This window comes from Lissotriton helveticus, chromosome 1_1, assembly GCF_964261635.1.
Source record: "Lissotriton helveticus chromosome 1_1, aLisHel1.1, whole genome shotgun sequence".
NCBI lineage: Eukaryota > Metazoa > Chordata > Amphibia > Caudata > Salamandridae > Lissotriton > Lissotriton helveticus.
This window is the reverse complement of record NC_136057.1, coordinates 472,590,369-472,607,882: the sequence shown is the minus strand read 5'-3', so window position 1 is coordinate 472,607,882 and position 17,514 is coordinate 472,590,369.

Here is a 17,514-nt window from a genome sequence, read left to right as displayed (position 1 = left end):
CACCATGACCAGACAAGTCAACGCCGTATCCTCGTCATGCTTCAACATCCTGCGCATGCTACGGAAGATCTTCCGGTGGATCCCTACCGAGACCAGGAAAACAGTCACCCAGGCCCTCGTCACCAGCCGACTGGACTACGGCAACGCCCTCTACGCCGGAACCACCGCCAAGCTCCAGAAGAGACTCCAGCGGATCCAGAACGCCTCAGCCAGACTCATCCTCGACGTCCCACGACACAGCCACATCTCCGGACATCTGAGAGACCTGCATTGGCTCCCCGTCAACAAAAGAATCACCTTCCGTCTCCTCACCCACGCACACAAAGCCCTACACGACCAAGGCCCGGGCTACCTCAACAACCGCATCAACTTCTACGCTCCCAAACGTCATCTCCGATCAGCCAGCCACGCCCTCGCCGCCGTCCCCCGCATCCGGAGAACGACAACAGGAGGAAGGTCCTTCTCCTACCTGGCCGCCAAGACCTGGAACCCCCTCCCTCCCGACCTACGCCTGACCCAAGACCACCTCTCCTTCAGGAAGAAGCTCAAGACCTGGCTATTCGAGCAGTAGCAGCACCCCCTCCCCCCCAAGCGCCTTGAGACCCGCCGGGTAAGTAGTGCGCTATATAAATGTCTATGATTGATTGATTGATATTTCCACAAGCCGGCTGTGCCAGCCCACGAGTGCCCGGCCCCGATGCCCCCAACCTCCCCACCGAACCGGATGGTATCGATGATGAGAAAAGAGAAGCCAGGAGATGCGCGAGGGCACGGCGGGGGTCCCCTCATTCCAGCGGGAACATTTGCTTAAAAAACGACCCCAGCTATTCATCTTTAACGCCAGACAGACTGCGTCTCTTATGCTCCCCACCTCCCTCTCACGCATATTATTATAATATCCAGACAGACTACTCGCCCCCCACTCGACAGCCCAAACCCTGGCGCCTCCCCCAGTTACAATTCACCTGGCCAAGGTGCCAGTAGGCGCTGAGGTGCAACTCCCAGTTGTGATAATACACAAGCCGCCCGCCCTCTTTGTAGAGTAGATCTTTCATCTCGGGGCAGAACCTCCCAATTCATTTAATCTCTTGCTTACTGCAAAGCACCCTCGCCGCCCCAACACAACTCCCCACATGAGCACTAATGTGGCGGCGCGCGCAATCCACCCCTGCCTAGTGTGTCCCCCATTCCGAGGCCTCACCCCCCCTTAGCCACCCGCACACTCACCACCCCCCTCACCTCACCTCATGCAGCAACACCACCTCTCCTCGCAGAATTCCCAGGAGGAAGAGGCCCCTCCAGGCGCCTGCAGTGAAATGCCTTCCACCCCAAGGACACATTCCTAGAAGACAATTTACGACTGGGCCGGTAACTTCCTTCCTCACCTCTCCCTCTTCTTACCACTGCCCAGTCCGGTTGCAACTATAGCGAAATGTCGAGGGGGAGGGGACTATTTAAAATTTGTGGGGATTGGGGGGGGGGGCTATTAAAAATTTGGGGGGGGAGCCGGCTGATTCTTCCAGCAATATGCAGAGTTTATTTATTTATGCGATTTTTTTATAGCGCGAACTTTACCCGAAGGTGTCAGAGCGCTTTACATAGGACCCAGTTTCAAACATAAGGACTGTCGGTACAAAAAGAATTTGCAAATTGTTGACTTACATAAGAACCAGTTGAAAACATACGGATTGAGGATTACATGCGTTATAGAAAGATTTAGGATTACATACGTTATAAAGAGGTACAAACAGAAAAAATTGCAAATGTACAAGAGATAGAATCACACAGGGAGGAGGTACAAATGGATAAAATCTAGGCATATACTAGTGATATCTCCATCTACTTAGGGAGGGGATACACATGGATATACTCTAAGAGTCACAGAGGAATGGTAGAAAGCACAGCGGACTCCTGCATAAACTAGTGATTAGAGTTATCTCTATATACATAGGGAAGGGGTAAGACTGGATATACTCTAAAAGTCACATAGGAAGGGCAGAGAGCAACGCGGACTACTACATATTCTAGTGATTAGAGCTATCTCTATATACATAGGGAAGGGATACACATGGATATATTCTAACAGACACATAGGCGACTAGTCGTTCGAGTTACCTCTATATACATAGGGAGGGGATACACATGGATATACTCTAAAAGTCACATAGGAGACTAGTCATTAGAGTTATCTCTATATACATAGGGAGGGATATGACTGGATATACTCTAAGGGTCACATAGGAATGGTAGAGAGTACAAAGGTCTACGCATATACTAGTGATTGGAGTTATCCCTATATACATAGGGAGGGGAAAAGAATTGATATACTCTAAGAGTCTACTGCATTTACTAGTGATTAGAGTTATTTCAATAAATCACAGAGCAGAGTTCCAAAAGTGTGGATGCAGTCACAGCACAAAGGGAGGGTGGGAGGGATGCAAGGGTAAGGAGAGAAGGGAAAGCAGAAAAGGGAGAAAACATTTGAGGATCATCCACGGGGATAAGGGGTTGAAGGGTGACGGAATGGAAGGAGGGCTAGAGTCCAGAAAAAAACGGTCCGAAAACAGCAGCAAGGTGTTGGCCAGGACAGAACATGAAAGTCAAGAAGTCCAGGAGAGAAGGTGGGAGTCCAGGTGGAAGATGAAGCTGGAGGCCAGCCGCGTCGCCATCTTGGAGAGCTTGCGGTCAGCCGGCTCGGTGGGGGTGAGCTTGCGCCAGGTGGTGAAGGCCATGTTGACGCTGTTGGTGTGATATGTTAGCGGGAGGCTCCGCTAGTAATCAGTGAGCAGCCAGCGACTACCTCCCGGGTTGTTGTCGTCGGGTGGGCACCTCACAATAAGGCACTGCAAATGTCCGGTAGATCGTAGATGCAGAGGTAGATGCAGGCGAGGGTCACCGCCAAGGATCCTTGAGGAGGGCTCACCCCCTCAGGTATGAGACACAGAGAGAGCTTGCGGGGTCGCCTATGGGAGAGGCAGTAAGCGCTGGGGCCAGATGGTCAAGTAGAGGCGCCGACCGATAGTTGCATGTCACACCCGGCCGCCATTTTAAGGTCAGGCAGGCGTGGGAAGGCAGATTGTGATGGGGCCGCCCCCGGTGTCTTGCCGCTACAGAGGCCCCCCGAGACTATCCTCAACTAGAGGCAGCCCCTGCGTCCCTCAAATTTCGCCCGTCAAGCGTACCTCCCACTGAGGGTTGAAGTCATCGGCGCTCTCATCAGGGCTCCGGCTGCCATTTTGCCCGCGGCCGCCCTCTCCTTGCGTCTCCTCGCAGATACAGCCGCTTCAGCGGCACCAGGGGCGATCGGAGCAGCCCCGCAGGTGCCCTGCACCTTTCGCTTCCGAGGCGTGCCGAAAACAGCCCCCAGGCCACTGGGGAACCGCCAAACCAAGCTCCCGAGCAGCGCCGGAGCTGGGAGCCGAGACGGATCATGACCGCCCGGCTCCGGCTCCGCCCCCTAACAGAGTGGAGATGCAGGGGCTCTAAGAAGGGGTGAAAACACAACAAAGCCTCGTTAGCTTGAAGAGCCCTTTGAGCCCAATGGAGTTGGCCTAACGGCTAGGGCGTTCGACCTGGGGAACCGGGTTCGAGTCTCGGTAAGGACGCTGAATATCCTGTGATTCTGGGCAAATCACTTAATCTCCCCATGCCTAACAAATATGAATGTGTGTCCTTATGTAACGTAACTGGTGCTATGTAAAACTCTCATACCCGATTCGGCTGCGGGTCAAGTTCGCGCTATATAAAACTCTGCAAACCCCCCCCCACCAAAAAACAAGCATTTACAATGAAACGGTCTCGCCTTTGCAAAAGTTAGAGCTATTGGCATTGTAAATGACACATTTTTTATTTGTGTTGGTTTTGAAAACAAATAAATAAATGGCATTGTCATTTACAATGCCAATAGCTTAATCTCTTGCAAATGCGAGACCTATTGCATTTGTGCGCACACACACACACACACAGCCACACACACACACACAGCCACACACACAGCCAGCCACACACACAGCCAGCCACACAAACAGCCAGCCACACACACACAGCCAGCCACAAACACACACACAGCCAGCCACACACACACACACAGCCAGCCACACACACACACAGCCAGCCACACACACACACACAGCCAGCCACACACACACAGCCAGCCACACACACAGATGTAAGACTGTCGGAGGCGCAGCAGCTTCGACAACAGTTTTCCCAAAACGTTGACGGAAGCGCACTGGCAAAGCCAAAAGGCGGACAGCAAACTACAGATCTATCGTATTTGCCAATGTTTGTTTAAAATTTGGACTAATATGGAAAACTGCTGGTATATTCTACTTTGGCATCACTGACGCATCAACAAACCATGAAAAAAATATTTCCTTTTAATGTCCCCACACTATGAATGAGTTAGCATATTCATGGCAGACAAATTAACTACACTCCTGGCAATATATAGGATCTTGAAAAACGTGTGTATTATTCTGGCCCCTTCCTCTAGTCTAGGGACTAACCTTCTGCAGAACACACTGGTGTTTACGTTCGGTCTGCTTATTATTCGATCTTTCTCCTTGAAGTTCAATTAGTGATCAGTGATACAAGTTCTTTTGCAGCATAAGCATCTATATAGTACAGTCACACATGCATGGAGGTTCTTAACCTATCCGGTACAGCGCTGGAGTACCAGGACTTATCTAGTATTTGCTTAAACAGATATTGTTCACTTTGCCCCCAGTTGACACGCATGACTGCAAGTACCAGAAATGAAAGATCAAACTGGAAGTGAGTCAGCTTACTCGCGTCTATCGTGACAGCCTGAAAGGTCTACAGGGGCAAATTCAAAGCCGCATGCATGAAAATCTCCTTCTGCACCCCCAGGGGACTACATACAGTTGTTTGTTGAGCTCATGCACACTGAAGCTCACTGCACAGATGTAAAGGCCACGCTGCTGCAGGATCCTACCCAGTTCTTCTTCTGCTGCTAGTGGCCAGCTTTCTCATGACAAGCAACAGTATTGGTACACCAAACTGCATCACTATCTGTCCACTTCTGAAACTAGCTCATGTGTCCCTTAACACGTAGCAAACCACCCGCGTTGTTCATCTTCAGTGCTTGGTATTTCACATTGCACCCATACTGACAGAAATACAAACAAAATAAAAGGACACCTAGCGCTTGAAGAGACTGCCGCACGGTCTAGGCGCGTCAATACTTCACGTGGCCCAGCATGAGAGCCAAGCTCTTACCGGACAGAGCGATTCAAAGCAACCTGTCCCAGTCCTCTAGCAGGGAAATCTGTGCCCATTGTGGGATGCATGCACAACAACAGACCACCAAGAGAGAGCATCGTAGAGTTCAGGAGAACCGACGATGCACGCGTTCATGGGAGTGATTTAAATGGGTAGTGAAATACGGATACTCACTCTTTAGAGCACCAGTTCACTAAAGAGACTTGCTAGTAGGGTCATCCAGCAAATGTAGAGCAGAAGAGCCTGCAAGTGGCGGGACCCTCCCCATCAAAATATAGCGCGGGTAGTCAGTACTGACCACACGGGCACTTCATATGCAGTGGTTAACGACCAGACTGCAAGCCACCCACCACGCACTTGAAGAGGTGCGACAACAGTCCCCGATGAAGAGACCACCGCCACTTCTAAGAGACCCCTCACACACTCCAAGGGAGCTCGGATCACCGGAGGCAGACCGGGGGTTGTGGCAGAGTACAGATGGACGGTGCTCCTCCGGGTGAGGGGCAGAGCTCGGATCCCACGGGCCAGAGCCCTGCGAGAGTTGCAGAAGGTGGCCGAGGAGAGCGCAGATCACAGGTGGGGGTGCACACGGGTGGAGGGGGCGCCAACTCTCTGACCCGGACATTGGGAAGGAGGGGCAACTCGGCCAGCTGGGGAAGGGAAGAGCCCGGGCAGGGGGGAGGAGTTCAGGGGCACTTGGGCCGGAAAGCAAGCACAACGAGGGGGCAGACACACAACGATGGGGCCAGAAAGCAAACACAATGAGGGGGCAGACGCACAAGCCAGAAAAACAATCACAACGAGGCAACAGAGGCAAGAAGAGGCAAGAAAAGCGAGCACTCACCGGAGGGCTCAGCAGCTTCTCTACTTCTTCCACCGGCAGTCCAGCAGAAATGGCTTCCGAAAAGCACCGGCATTTTCGGATTCGGGGGCGTGGTTTGCGTTCTCTCCTCTTCCCATTGGTTGGAATGCAAAATTCCAGCCAATGGGAAGAGGAGAGAAAGAAAACAGAAAGAAGCGAAAAAACACGCCCCGAATCCGGTCTTGAACTGAGTGACGCCCCTCTCCTCCAATGGCTGGCCTCCATTTAGTTGTGCGTCTGTGTGCATCTGGTGTGTTGTATCTTGTGTGTGAATTTTCTACATGTTGTGCTGCGGTTCGAGGCACGATGTATTCCTCAATCTGGGAGTGTTTTGTGTTTGGTATTTGTGTGTATCCACTGTGTGAATGCCTTGTAAGCGCATTGTATGGGTTTTGTGTGTGCAGGCAAGGTGCCTTTTGTACTGAGCGGGCTTTTTGTGAGTTTCAGGTGAGCATGCCATGTTTGTATACTGCGCTTTCCGGTGTGTGCGCAAGTGTGAGTGTGGAATACGGGTGATCACGTGATGAGCACCAGGTGTGGATCTGTTGGGAGTATTTGTGTGTGCCATTCAAGTGGTGTGGATTTGTTGTGATGTGGTGTGTGTATATTGAACACAGCCTGCACCGCTGGTGTTCGTGCACTAAGTGGAAGTGTTTTGTGTGTAGTGGGTGATGTGTGACCCTTTTTTTGGGGGGGGGGGTCTGTTGGCGTCTAGCTGGGTCAGTGTGTCTAAGTTAATCCTGATTGTGTGCGTTCATTACTATCGGGTGAAACTGAATTGTCAGAGTGATATACTGGATGTGTGAATGAGTGTGGTTTGTCTGCATTCATGGGGGTGTTTGAGTTTCTCCGTGTATGTTCTTCCATACCGGTTTGTATGATTTGTGTTGGCGTGTTTCCGGTGTCAGGGCTGCACGACAGGTGGGTGGGGGGCATATGATGTATTTTTCCATTAGTTTTATGTTTGATGTACGCATCGGTTGTGTTGTGCGGTTCTGACTTATCTGCTGTTGTACAAGTATCCCTATGTAAGTGTGGTATTCGCACTGTGTTTTTTGACAATGCTGTACAGCCATCGTACTATCAAGGGGAATGGAAATCTAGCTGTGTCGCATAAACAACTGAGGAACATTTGAGTGGAAACAGAGGTCTCTCTTGTTCGTCACTCCAGCAGCTGCCATGTTTATGGGGTTTTATTTATTTTATTTATTTAATGCGTATTTATATAGCGCCCTCTACAACCAGCTGTCCCGGCCCACAGTACTGTGGTGGTATCCGGGCCCTCCTGGCGGCGCCACAGTGGTAATAAACTGCCGGGGGCCGTCTGTGTTTGGACGGTGAGTGGGAGGCGGGAAGGGGGGCTGCGAGGTCACGCGGGACCGGCTCCTATTAAACGCTGAGCCGGCCCAGAGCAGCAGCCCCATAGTGTCCGGTTACAGAAATAGATAAGTTCCCCATGCGTTCCTCTTAGCACTCCATGAACCGCTTCCATATGGATGGGGATCTGGCTGGCACCCCCGGGCACGCTCCGCCTTCTGTCCCCTGAGTCCCAGCGCTAGGCCTCGAAGCATGCACCACCTCACACAGAATAGGTTGACCCTGGTTAAACCGCGCGTATAACTGTGCACTGAATACACCTCTTTAAATATAGAAAAGGCACATGTGCTGGCTGAACTAGAGTCAACATGTATAAGGACTCCCAAGTCAATCAGATTGGACCACAACATGTATAGCGCCCAGCCTGCTTCTAAGCGCCGCGTTTTTATTGTCAGATAATAGATCAGAGGCACGGGGAGAACTTGTTTTCCTGCTTCTTTAGTATTTTATTTAGCTTTTGAATCACAGCCTCCACACACTCACTGTTTCCCATCCTTTCACAGCTCTCAAGATGCCCCGCCCCTTCCGTTTCAGGCTATAGTGCTCCTTGAAGTCACAGAGCACCGCACAACGCACCTTACCAGAACCCGAAACATCATTACAAACATTGTGCAGATGTGTGTTTGAGAAAACCAGAGGCGTCCATCAGACGCTTTGTCAGAAGGTGTAAAAGTTGAGAGCAGAGTGTGCAGAAGTTTGCAGCGCCCCCTCCCGACGGCAGGCGCCCGGTTCACTGGAGCGGCCCGCCCTGGCGCAGAGGGCCCCTGGCTCACTGCACAAAGAGGCTTTCCGTGTCCTAATGAGGGGCTGTCCCCGCATCAGCAAAGACCTGCTAATTGCCTAGGCACGGGCTGCGGTAATTGCCTTCGCAGCCAAAGTGGAGCGTGTTGTCATATAAAAAATTGAAGGCTCTGATGGCGGCGGGGTCCCGGGCGTCTCTCACCGAAGCCCCAGTTCGGGGAGGAGGAACACGGAGGCGAGGGAAGACTCCCCCCCCCCCACCCCCCCACCCACCCGTGGGACCTGTGGGAGCAAAACTAACAACAACTCTTAACAAACATGTCTTTGCTGCAGCTCTGCATGTCCTGCTACCTTCCTTTCATTCAAATGGGAGCTCGTTTGCAGCAAACTGCCGAACATAGGAAAGTGCTATTATTCAATGTGTCAGAGCACATGAGAAGTGCTGGTACTCTCTTCTTAAACGATTCAGAAAAGGGGGTGGTGATGAACAGAGTGTCTGAATTAAGCAGACCACTCTTACCCAGTCCAAAGATCAGGGCTTGATCCATCACCGTTATTTAGCTCACTGCCCCATCCCAGCTCAGAACCTGGCTATATGCAAATTAGTCTGTCCCTGGCCCAGTGCATCATGGGAACAGGGCAGACCAAACTACCAAGCCAATTCTTCACCAGAAAGGATACAAGCTACCGGGGACCGGTTTCTGGCATTTCAGCCTCGTCGGCTCGGCTTGCTTGAATCCTGATGGAGCAGTGAGCAAGGGACTCATGTCTGAGTATACCCTGCCACACCTATAGTGGCCAAAAACGATTCAGAAAAGGGGGTGGTGATGAACAGAGTGTCTGAATTAAGCAGACCACTCTTACCCAGTCCAAAGATCAGGGCTTGATCCATCACCGTTATTTAGCTCACTGCCCCATCCCAGCTCAGAACCTGGCTATATGCAAATTAGTCTGTCCCTGGCCCAGTGCATCATGGGAACAGGGCAGACCAAACTACCAAGCCAATTCTTCACCAGAAAGGATACAAGCTACCGGGGACCGGTTTCTGGCATTTCAGCCTCGTCGGCCCGGCTTGCTTGAATCCTGATGGAGCAGTGAGCAAGGGACTCATGTCTGAGTACACCCTGCCACACCTATAGTGGCCAAAAACGATTCAGAAAAGGGGGTGGTGATGAACAGAGTGTCTGAATTAAGCAGACCACTCTTACCCAGTCCAAAGATCAGGGCTTGATCCATCACCGTTATTTAGCTCACTGCCCCATCCCAGCTCAGAACCTGGCTATGTGCAAATTAGTCTGTCCCTTGCCCAGTGCATCATGGGAACAGGGCAGACCAAACTACCAAGCCAATTCTTCACCAGAAAGGATACAAGCTACCGGGGACCGGTTTCTGGCATTTCAGCCTCGTCGGCCCGGCTTGCTTGAATCCTGATGGAGCAGTGAGCAAGGGACTCATGTCTGAGTATACCCTGCCACACCTATAGTGGCCAAAAACGATTCAGAAAAGGGGGTGGTGATGAACAGAGTGTCTGAATTAAGCAGACCACTCTTACCCAGTCCAAAGATCAGGGTATTTTTTAAAGACTCCCCTTCACTCACATCACACTGATGCACCACACCCGCTCCGCTGTAGTCAGGCGTCAAAGCACAACCAGGTGGCACTCGGCCTCCCCCCCCCGGGAGGGCAAGAGAAGGGGATGAAGGGGGGTAAATGTGACGGCAGAAGGGAGGAGGCGCTCCTGAGGTAGTGGTTGTCTCAGAGGGAAGGGGTTTGCACAGGGGGTGAAGGAAGGGAGGGAGAACTAAGTTATAGATGGGGTAAATCAGGGATAGAAATATAGGAATAAGGACCGTGGGCAAAGGAGAGGGCGATTTAAGCTAATATAGGGTGGAAAGAAGAGGCTTCCGACGGCAGAGAAAGACATGGTAGATGAGGGAGTAAAAGAGCACAAGAGAGGCGGGAGGAAACACGGGAGACCAGGAGACAGGACAAGGGCGGGGTAACAATGTGTGGTGAAGGGACACAGTAGAGGGGCAGCGGAATGGTGGAGGGACAGGTAAGAAGAAAGAGTCACAAAGGGAGACTAGAGCTCGCCTTCCCCTTTCTGTGCAGCTGCAGTCCTTACTGGGAGTCCAACAGCGCCTTGAAGACCGAGACATTTCCTCTGCTGCAGGAAAGGGAGGACCGAGGCGGGGCAGGAGCCTCAACGGACAATACCGATGGTAAGTGGAGTACAGATGCGCGCGCTCATGGTTTACTGCACCCTTCTTTGCGTACGTGCGCAGTCTTCACTTTTTGAAAAGAAGAGGCTTCCGACGGCAAAGAAAGACGTGGTAGACGAGGGAGTAAAAGAGCTCAAGAGAGGCGGGAGGAAACACGGGAGACCAGGAGACAGGACAAGGGCGGGGTAACAATGTGTGGTGAAGGGGCACAGTAAAAGGGCAGCGGAATGGAGGAGGGACAGGTAAGAATAAAGGGTAAAGGGTCACGAAGGGAGACTAGGGCTCACATTCCCCTCTCTGTGCGGCCGCAGTCCTTACTGGGAGTCCAACAGCGTCTTGAAGACCGAGTGACATTTCCTCTGCTGCAGGACACGGAGGACCGAGGCGGGGCAGGAGCCTAAAGAGACAATACCGGTGGTAGTAGGAGCACAGATGCGCTCGCTCACTGTTTACTCCACCCTTCTTTGCGTACGTGCGCAGCCTTCACTTTTCAATCACTGCACTCGTGCTTGTGGCGCACCGCTGCTCGCTCCTGCAAGGTGGATGCCGCCACAAGCCGGGTGCAGTGCTTGAAAAGGAGCAGAACGATTTTTAAAGGCCCTCCTAGAGCAGCGCATGCGCGCTGCCTAGGCAAGACCTAAACACGTCCTAAATCTGAATCTGAGGTACTTTCGCTCAGATTAGAGAGTTAAGAAGCAAGGATATCCCAGTTTGGAAACAATTGTCAGTACTGAAAGACTAGGAATCTTTCACAATGGAACCACGGATGAATGATTTTGAGTGAATATAAAACCGCTAATTCCCAAATTTATTTAGAAACACCATGGACTATACCCCTTCACTGCTTCTGTCAGCCAACGGCGGTCGCAAGCACTACCTCCGTAGTGCTGCGCACGTCCGTTGGCCGATGCAGCCCTGCCCACTTGATTAAACCGTAGCACCTCGGCGGAATTCGCGCCACGGTTAAAACTAAACATTTTTTCACTAAAGCTCATTTTGCCCTGCTTCCATGGTTATCGCCTGCAGTGCCATGGCAACCTACAAAAAACCTATGCATTGTAGACTATGCAAAAAGGGAGAGGAAAACAACATTCACTTAACTTGCATATGTCATAATATGTTTTAATTCAACAGATATAGAGTTGAACGCTGCTTTTGTTAAATTTATGCGCCTGGCAAAAAGAAATGAGTCTCTGGTGAATAGTTGGATGTAAACCTGGAAGACGGAACTTAGGAAAAAATGCTCTGTGTTTATAATAGTAGAAACAAGAAATAAGGTCTGTGTTGTTTTTACATATGTGGGATTAGAAGGAAACCCTGAAGAAGGATTTTAAATTTTGCAAATTGAAAATGATGCTATTTTTTTACAGTGCATTAATTTTTTTATGAGTTCTGATATTTTAAAACGTATATATTGTATGATTTTCAATAATCAAAAATAAAAGTATTCATTCATGTTTGCAGATTGGAAATCAAAAGTCCAGAGAAGCAAACATCTTGTGTTTACCAATTGTATAAGCAGTGGAATCAACAGCAGTGATATAGGGTGGAACCAGTTGTTAATATTTTGAGCCTTTGTTCCAACAGGCCTTATGGATAATGCAATGTCTTGAATGTGACCTTTGAATCTATTCAATATTGTAACTCCAATGAGGTCCAGAATAAAATACATACAAATTATTACCTAAAATATAATAAAACACATACAGATTTTTCAACTCATAGCGACTTTGGTAAATAGAGTTTGGAATTAGCAGCATAGTGATTGAAGTAACAAAACATATCCCGAATTGTACAAAAAAGCATTTAAGCAGCAGCCAATTCATGTGCAAAATACAATTAAAAGATCCAGCTTCAGCAGAAAGTAAACTTAAAATTGCAGCAAAAGAATAGGGATAGCAAAGCATATCCTAACATTTGCTACAAAATCAGTTGAGTTACATCAGATTCATGTGCAAAATACGACCCAAATCCAACTTCAGTAAAGAATAGAATTTTAAAATTAGCTACCAAAAAATGGGCAAAAAGCAAAACATACCCCAGTTGTGCAAAGAACAATTAAGTAGTCACCAAAACACAAGCAAAATACTACCTGAAAAAGGAGAGAATATTGGGACTACATAATAGAGCAACAGACACAAGGGAAGCAGCCCGATTAAAATAATATATATAAGATATTAAAATATATACATAAACTACTTAAAAAAGTTAAATAATTTTACACAGACTATTTCATTTTTCAGGCAAAAGAAAAAATCACGGGCTGAAGCTACATCTTTAACACCATTTTGCAAAAACATTGGCCTAAGCCAGCAATGACGACTCAAAACCAATGCTGGACATACAAACAAGACATTATCCAGGTTCTGAATACTCAGCTTGCAAAAATTACACATTTTTCAATTTTCAAAGTTCTGGGACCAGTTTGCTGGTAAATTGTTTAAAGGTAAGAGATTCATGCGACATAAGGTTAGCCAACGTCGTATTCCATGTTCTAGGTTCCAAGATAAATATTTCTGGCAAATTTTCGAAGAGCTCGTCCTAGCTATTATCCTTAATCTCTCTTTAGCATTACATATTTTAATATCTCTATTAAAACTGATCTTACTACGTAAGGTTTTCAAAGGGGATTTAAATTCTAATTGCGGGAGGGAAATCACTGATTCTTCTTTTACACAAAAGACGTTTAGAGCCAATTAAAAATCACGATATAGGGAATATTCCCCCCCAATACCGTCAAAGATTTCTTGACACACGAAACCTTTTAATGAGTAAGCTTTGAATCCACTGGGGGACAGTGGAGGTCTTTTACATGCCTCTTGGCATGGACTTACCTTCATGTTCAGACATCTCTTGGTGGCTTGGTTCTGGAGTCTTTAAAAGCTATTAATCAGCATCCTTGTGATTCTTGTTTACATAACCTTCCAGTACTTTGGGAGCCCCATACAAACCATCTTGTTGCATCAATCTGATGGGAAGGTTGAAAGAAGGAGAATTTCTTGGAGTATGAAGAGGTGTTGATTTGGGGGTGAAAGAAAGGTCTCTACTCGAAAATGAACAGGTTTTTGTCTTTCACAGTGGTGAAGTTTACAAGCCTACTATGAAAGTCAGAAAATTGGGGCATGCTCCAATGACTCAATTTTCCCCTTGTAAGGCAGGCTCCATATACCCTAGGACTTGTAAACAGTGAAGGAGATGGATAAGACTAGTTCATTCCAGGCGTTCACGGATAGATAGGCAAGATAGGCAAAGGAGCGACTGCCAGACCTGGTATGATGGATGAGAGGAGCGAGAGCAAGCAGGAGTCTTGTCAGGGTGCAGGAATGGATTCTGTTGCAGAGGAAGTGAATGCCTTTGCTGCAAAGCACCCTGTAGGTATTGCAGAGGAGTTCAGAAAGGGCTTGCCTGTGATGGGTAGCCAATGGAGTGTATGCAGGTGCTTAGAAATGGAAGTAAGATAAAGAAGATTCAGCACTAGTAACTTTCCAAGGTCTCGTACTACTCAACTTAGAATCCATTCATACGAGTTTGTTATTGTTTTATGGAGCATGATTCGCACATTCACAACCGATGACATTAGGTCAGGTCAGGACAAATTAACATTCATTTAAGGAATAATGCTTGGATGGAGGCTCTAGATGAAGTTGTGTAATCCTGCACCAAGATTGGCTAAACCATTTCTACGTTTGATCACATTGAACAAGTTACTTACCTTCGGTAACGATATATCTGTAAGAAACAGTAGTTAGTATTAGATTCCTTACCTTAGAATATCCCCAGGCGTCAGTCTGGATCCGTAAACTTTTGCGTAGCAGTACCCCTGCGCGTCGGTAGGCGTCGTCTGCAGGCGTCCCCTGCGGCTCCGCGTCCGTCGTCGGCGTCGTGCGCCGTGATGACGTCGCTGGAGTATATAGACGCCGCCTCCGCGCGCTGACGTCAGTTCTTTGTACACAGCTTTTCCGCGCCAGAACACGCAGAGCCGTGTGAGAACCAACACTGGTGCCATTTGAAACTAGGGCCCTGAAAGGGATGTCCTTAACCCTAGGTATCAGTTCGCAGAACGGGGAGGATGGGCGGGGCGGTAAGGAATCTAATACTAACTACTGTTTCTCACAGATATATCGCTACCGAAGGTAAGTAACTTGTTCATCTGAAAGAAACAGGTTAGTATTAGATTCCTTACCTTAGAATAGATACCCCAGCAATACCAACCCCGGTGGTGGGTCTGCGAACCAATACAATCCTACACCAGAAAGTCCTGGAGGACCGAACGGCCAAAGAAGCCATCCCTCCGGACTTGACTGTCCAGGCAGTAGTGCCTCGCAAAGGTGTGCAGCGAGGCCCACGTAGCCGCCTGGCAAATGTCCTGCAAAGAGACTCCCCGGCCCAGGGCAGTAGTAGCCGCCGTGGCCCGAGTGGAATGGGCTCTCAGCCCAACAGGAGGCTCCTTCCGAGCCAAAGAGTAGCACGCTTTGATGCACAGAACGACCCACCGAGAGATAGTCCGTTTATGTACCGCCCGTCCCTTCTTCGCACCCACGTAGCCAACAAACAGTTGGTCATCCACCCGGAACTGGCGTGTGCGATCCATATAAAATGAAAGCGCACGTTTTGGGTCCAGACGATGGAGCCGCTCTTCATCCTTTGAAGGATGCGGAGGCGGGAAGAAGGAGGGGAGGGTGATGGACTGCCCGATGTGAAAAGCAGAGACTACTTTGGGCAGGAAAGAAGGTCTAGTTCGTAGAACCACCTTGTCTGGATGAATGGACAGGAAAGGAGGTTTGACAGAAAGAGCCTGGAGCTCACTCAGTCTCCTGGCAGAGGTGATGGCAACCAGGAAGGCCTTCTTTAAAGTCAGGAGACGGAGAGGACAGGAATGAAGTGGCTCAAAGGGAGCGCACATCAAGAAGGTCAGAACCAGGTTCAAGTCCCACTGAGGCATCACGAACGGAACAGGTGGATACATGTGCGTGATGCCCTTCAAGAATCTAGTTACAATAGGGGACTTGAACAAAGAAGGTTGATCAGGCAGCCTTAGAAAGGCCGAAAGGGCAGAAAGGTAGCCCTTGATAGTGCCCAGAGCAGAGCCCTGCTGGGCAAGAGAGAGAAGAAAGAGGAGAAGCTCGGAAAGAGGGGCAGAGAGAGGGTCCACAGCCTTCGCTGTGCACCATGCCACAAATCTGTTCCACCGGCAGGCGTATACCGACTTTGTGGAGGGACGCCTGGCTGCCAGAATCACATCACAGACTTCAGGAGGCAAGTCAAATGGCCTCAACTGTCGCCGCTCAATCTCCACGCATGGAGGTGGAGATTGGACAGGTTCGGGTGGAGGACCGTCCCCTGCTGCTGCGACAGAAGGTCCTCCCGAAGGGACAGGCGGATCGAGGGATCGACTGACATGCTGAGTAGCTCGGGATACCAGTACCTTCGAGCCCAGTCCGGAGCCACAAGGATAACTTGGGCCCGGTCGCGCCTGATCTTCTTCAGCACTCTGGGCAGAAGTGGTATAGGCGGAAAGGCGTACAACAGACCGCAGCTCCACTCGCGCCGAAAGGCGTCGCCGTGCGAGTGCCGTCTTGGAAACTCCAACGCGCAGAACTGATGACATTGCGCGTTCTCTTCTGTGGCGAATAGATCTAACCAAGGCTCTCCCCATTGCAGAAAGAGGCCTTTCGCCACGTCCGAGTTCAGACGCCATTCGTGATCCACCGAGCACCGACGGCTGAGTTCGTCCGCCCTGGCGTTCAGAGAACCTGCCAGTGTTGAACCGTCAGAGTCACGCCCTGACGTTCCAGCCATTGCCAGAGACGCAGAGCCTCCTGGCAAAGGGTCCACGACCCCACTCCGCCCTGCTTGTTGCAGTACCACATAGCGGTGGTGTTGTCCGTGAACACCTGCACTACACTCCCGTTGACAAAGGGGAGGAATGCCTTCAGTGCTAGGCGAATCGCCCGCAGCTCCAACATGTTGATATGGAGCCGGGACTCCGCCGGAGACCAGATGCCTCTGATCTCTGCCTCTCCCAAGTGGCCTCCCCAGCCCTGGAGGGACGCGCCCGTCACAACTACGTGCTCCGGTTGGGGAAGGGAGAGGGATCTGCCTCTGACCCAATCGCGGTCCGTAAGCCACCACTGCAACTGTCTCGCAGTGCCCTCCGAGATCAGGACATGGTCGGATAGGTTGCCTTGATGCTGGGCCCACTGAAACTTCAGGTCCCACTGCAGAGCCCGCATCCGCCACCGGGCGTGATGCACCAGAAGGATGCAGGAAGCCATCAGCCCCAGCAGCCGCAGCGTCAACCTGACCGAAACCCGGGATAACGGCTGAAAGATGGGAATCAAAGCCTGTATATCCCGGACCCGCCGTTCCGGAGGATAAACCCGAAACTGCGCCGAGTCGAGAACCGCTCCGATGAAAAGGAGCTTTTGAGAGGGACACAGGTGTGATTTCGGCACATTGATGGAAAACCCCAGCTCGTGCAGGAGGTCTGCCGTCATCTGAAGGTGGTGGACGACTGTCTGGGGCGAGTCCGCCTTCAACAACCAGTCGTCGAGGTAGGGGAAGACTGAAACCCCTAACCGGCGCAGATGAGCTGCGACCACCGCCATCACCTTCGTGAACACCCGTGGGGCGCTGGTAAGGCCGAATGGGAGCACGATAAACTGAAAGTGCTCGTGGCCTACCGTGAACCGCAGGTAACGCCGGTGGGCCGGCAGGACGGGGATGTGAAAATACGCATCCTGCAAGTCCAACGCCACCATCCAGTCTTGCGGGTCTAGAGCAGCCAAGACCTGAGCCAAAGTCAACATCTTGAACTTCTCCTTCCGGAGGAAGTCGTTGACGTTCCATAGATCCAAGATAGGACGCAGGCCCCCCGTGTCCTTCTTGGGTACCAGAAAGTAGTGGGAATAGCAACCACACCCTACTTCTGGCCCAGGAACGCGCTCGATGGCCCCCTTGGCCAAGAGGGCCGTAACTTCCTCCTGCAGAAGTGTCAAGTGGTCCCCCGACACACGGTGGTTCTGCGGTGGCATGGCTGGAGGAGTGCTCTCGAAGGGGAGGGAGTAG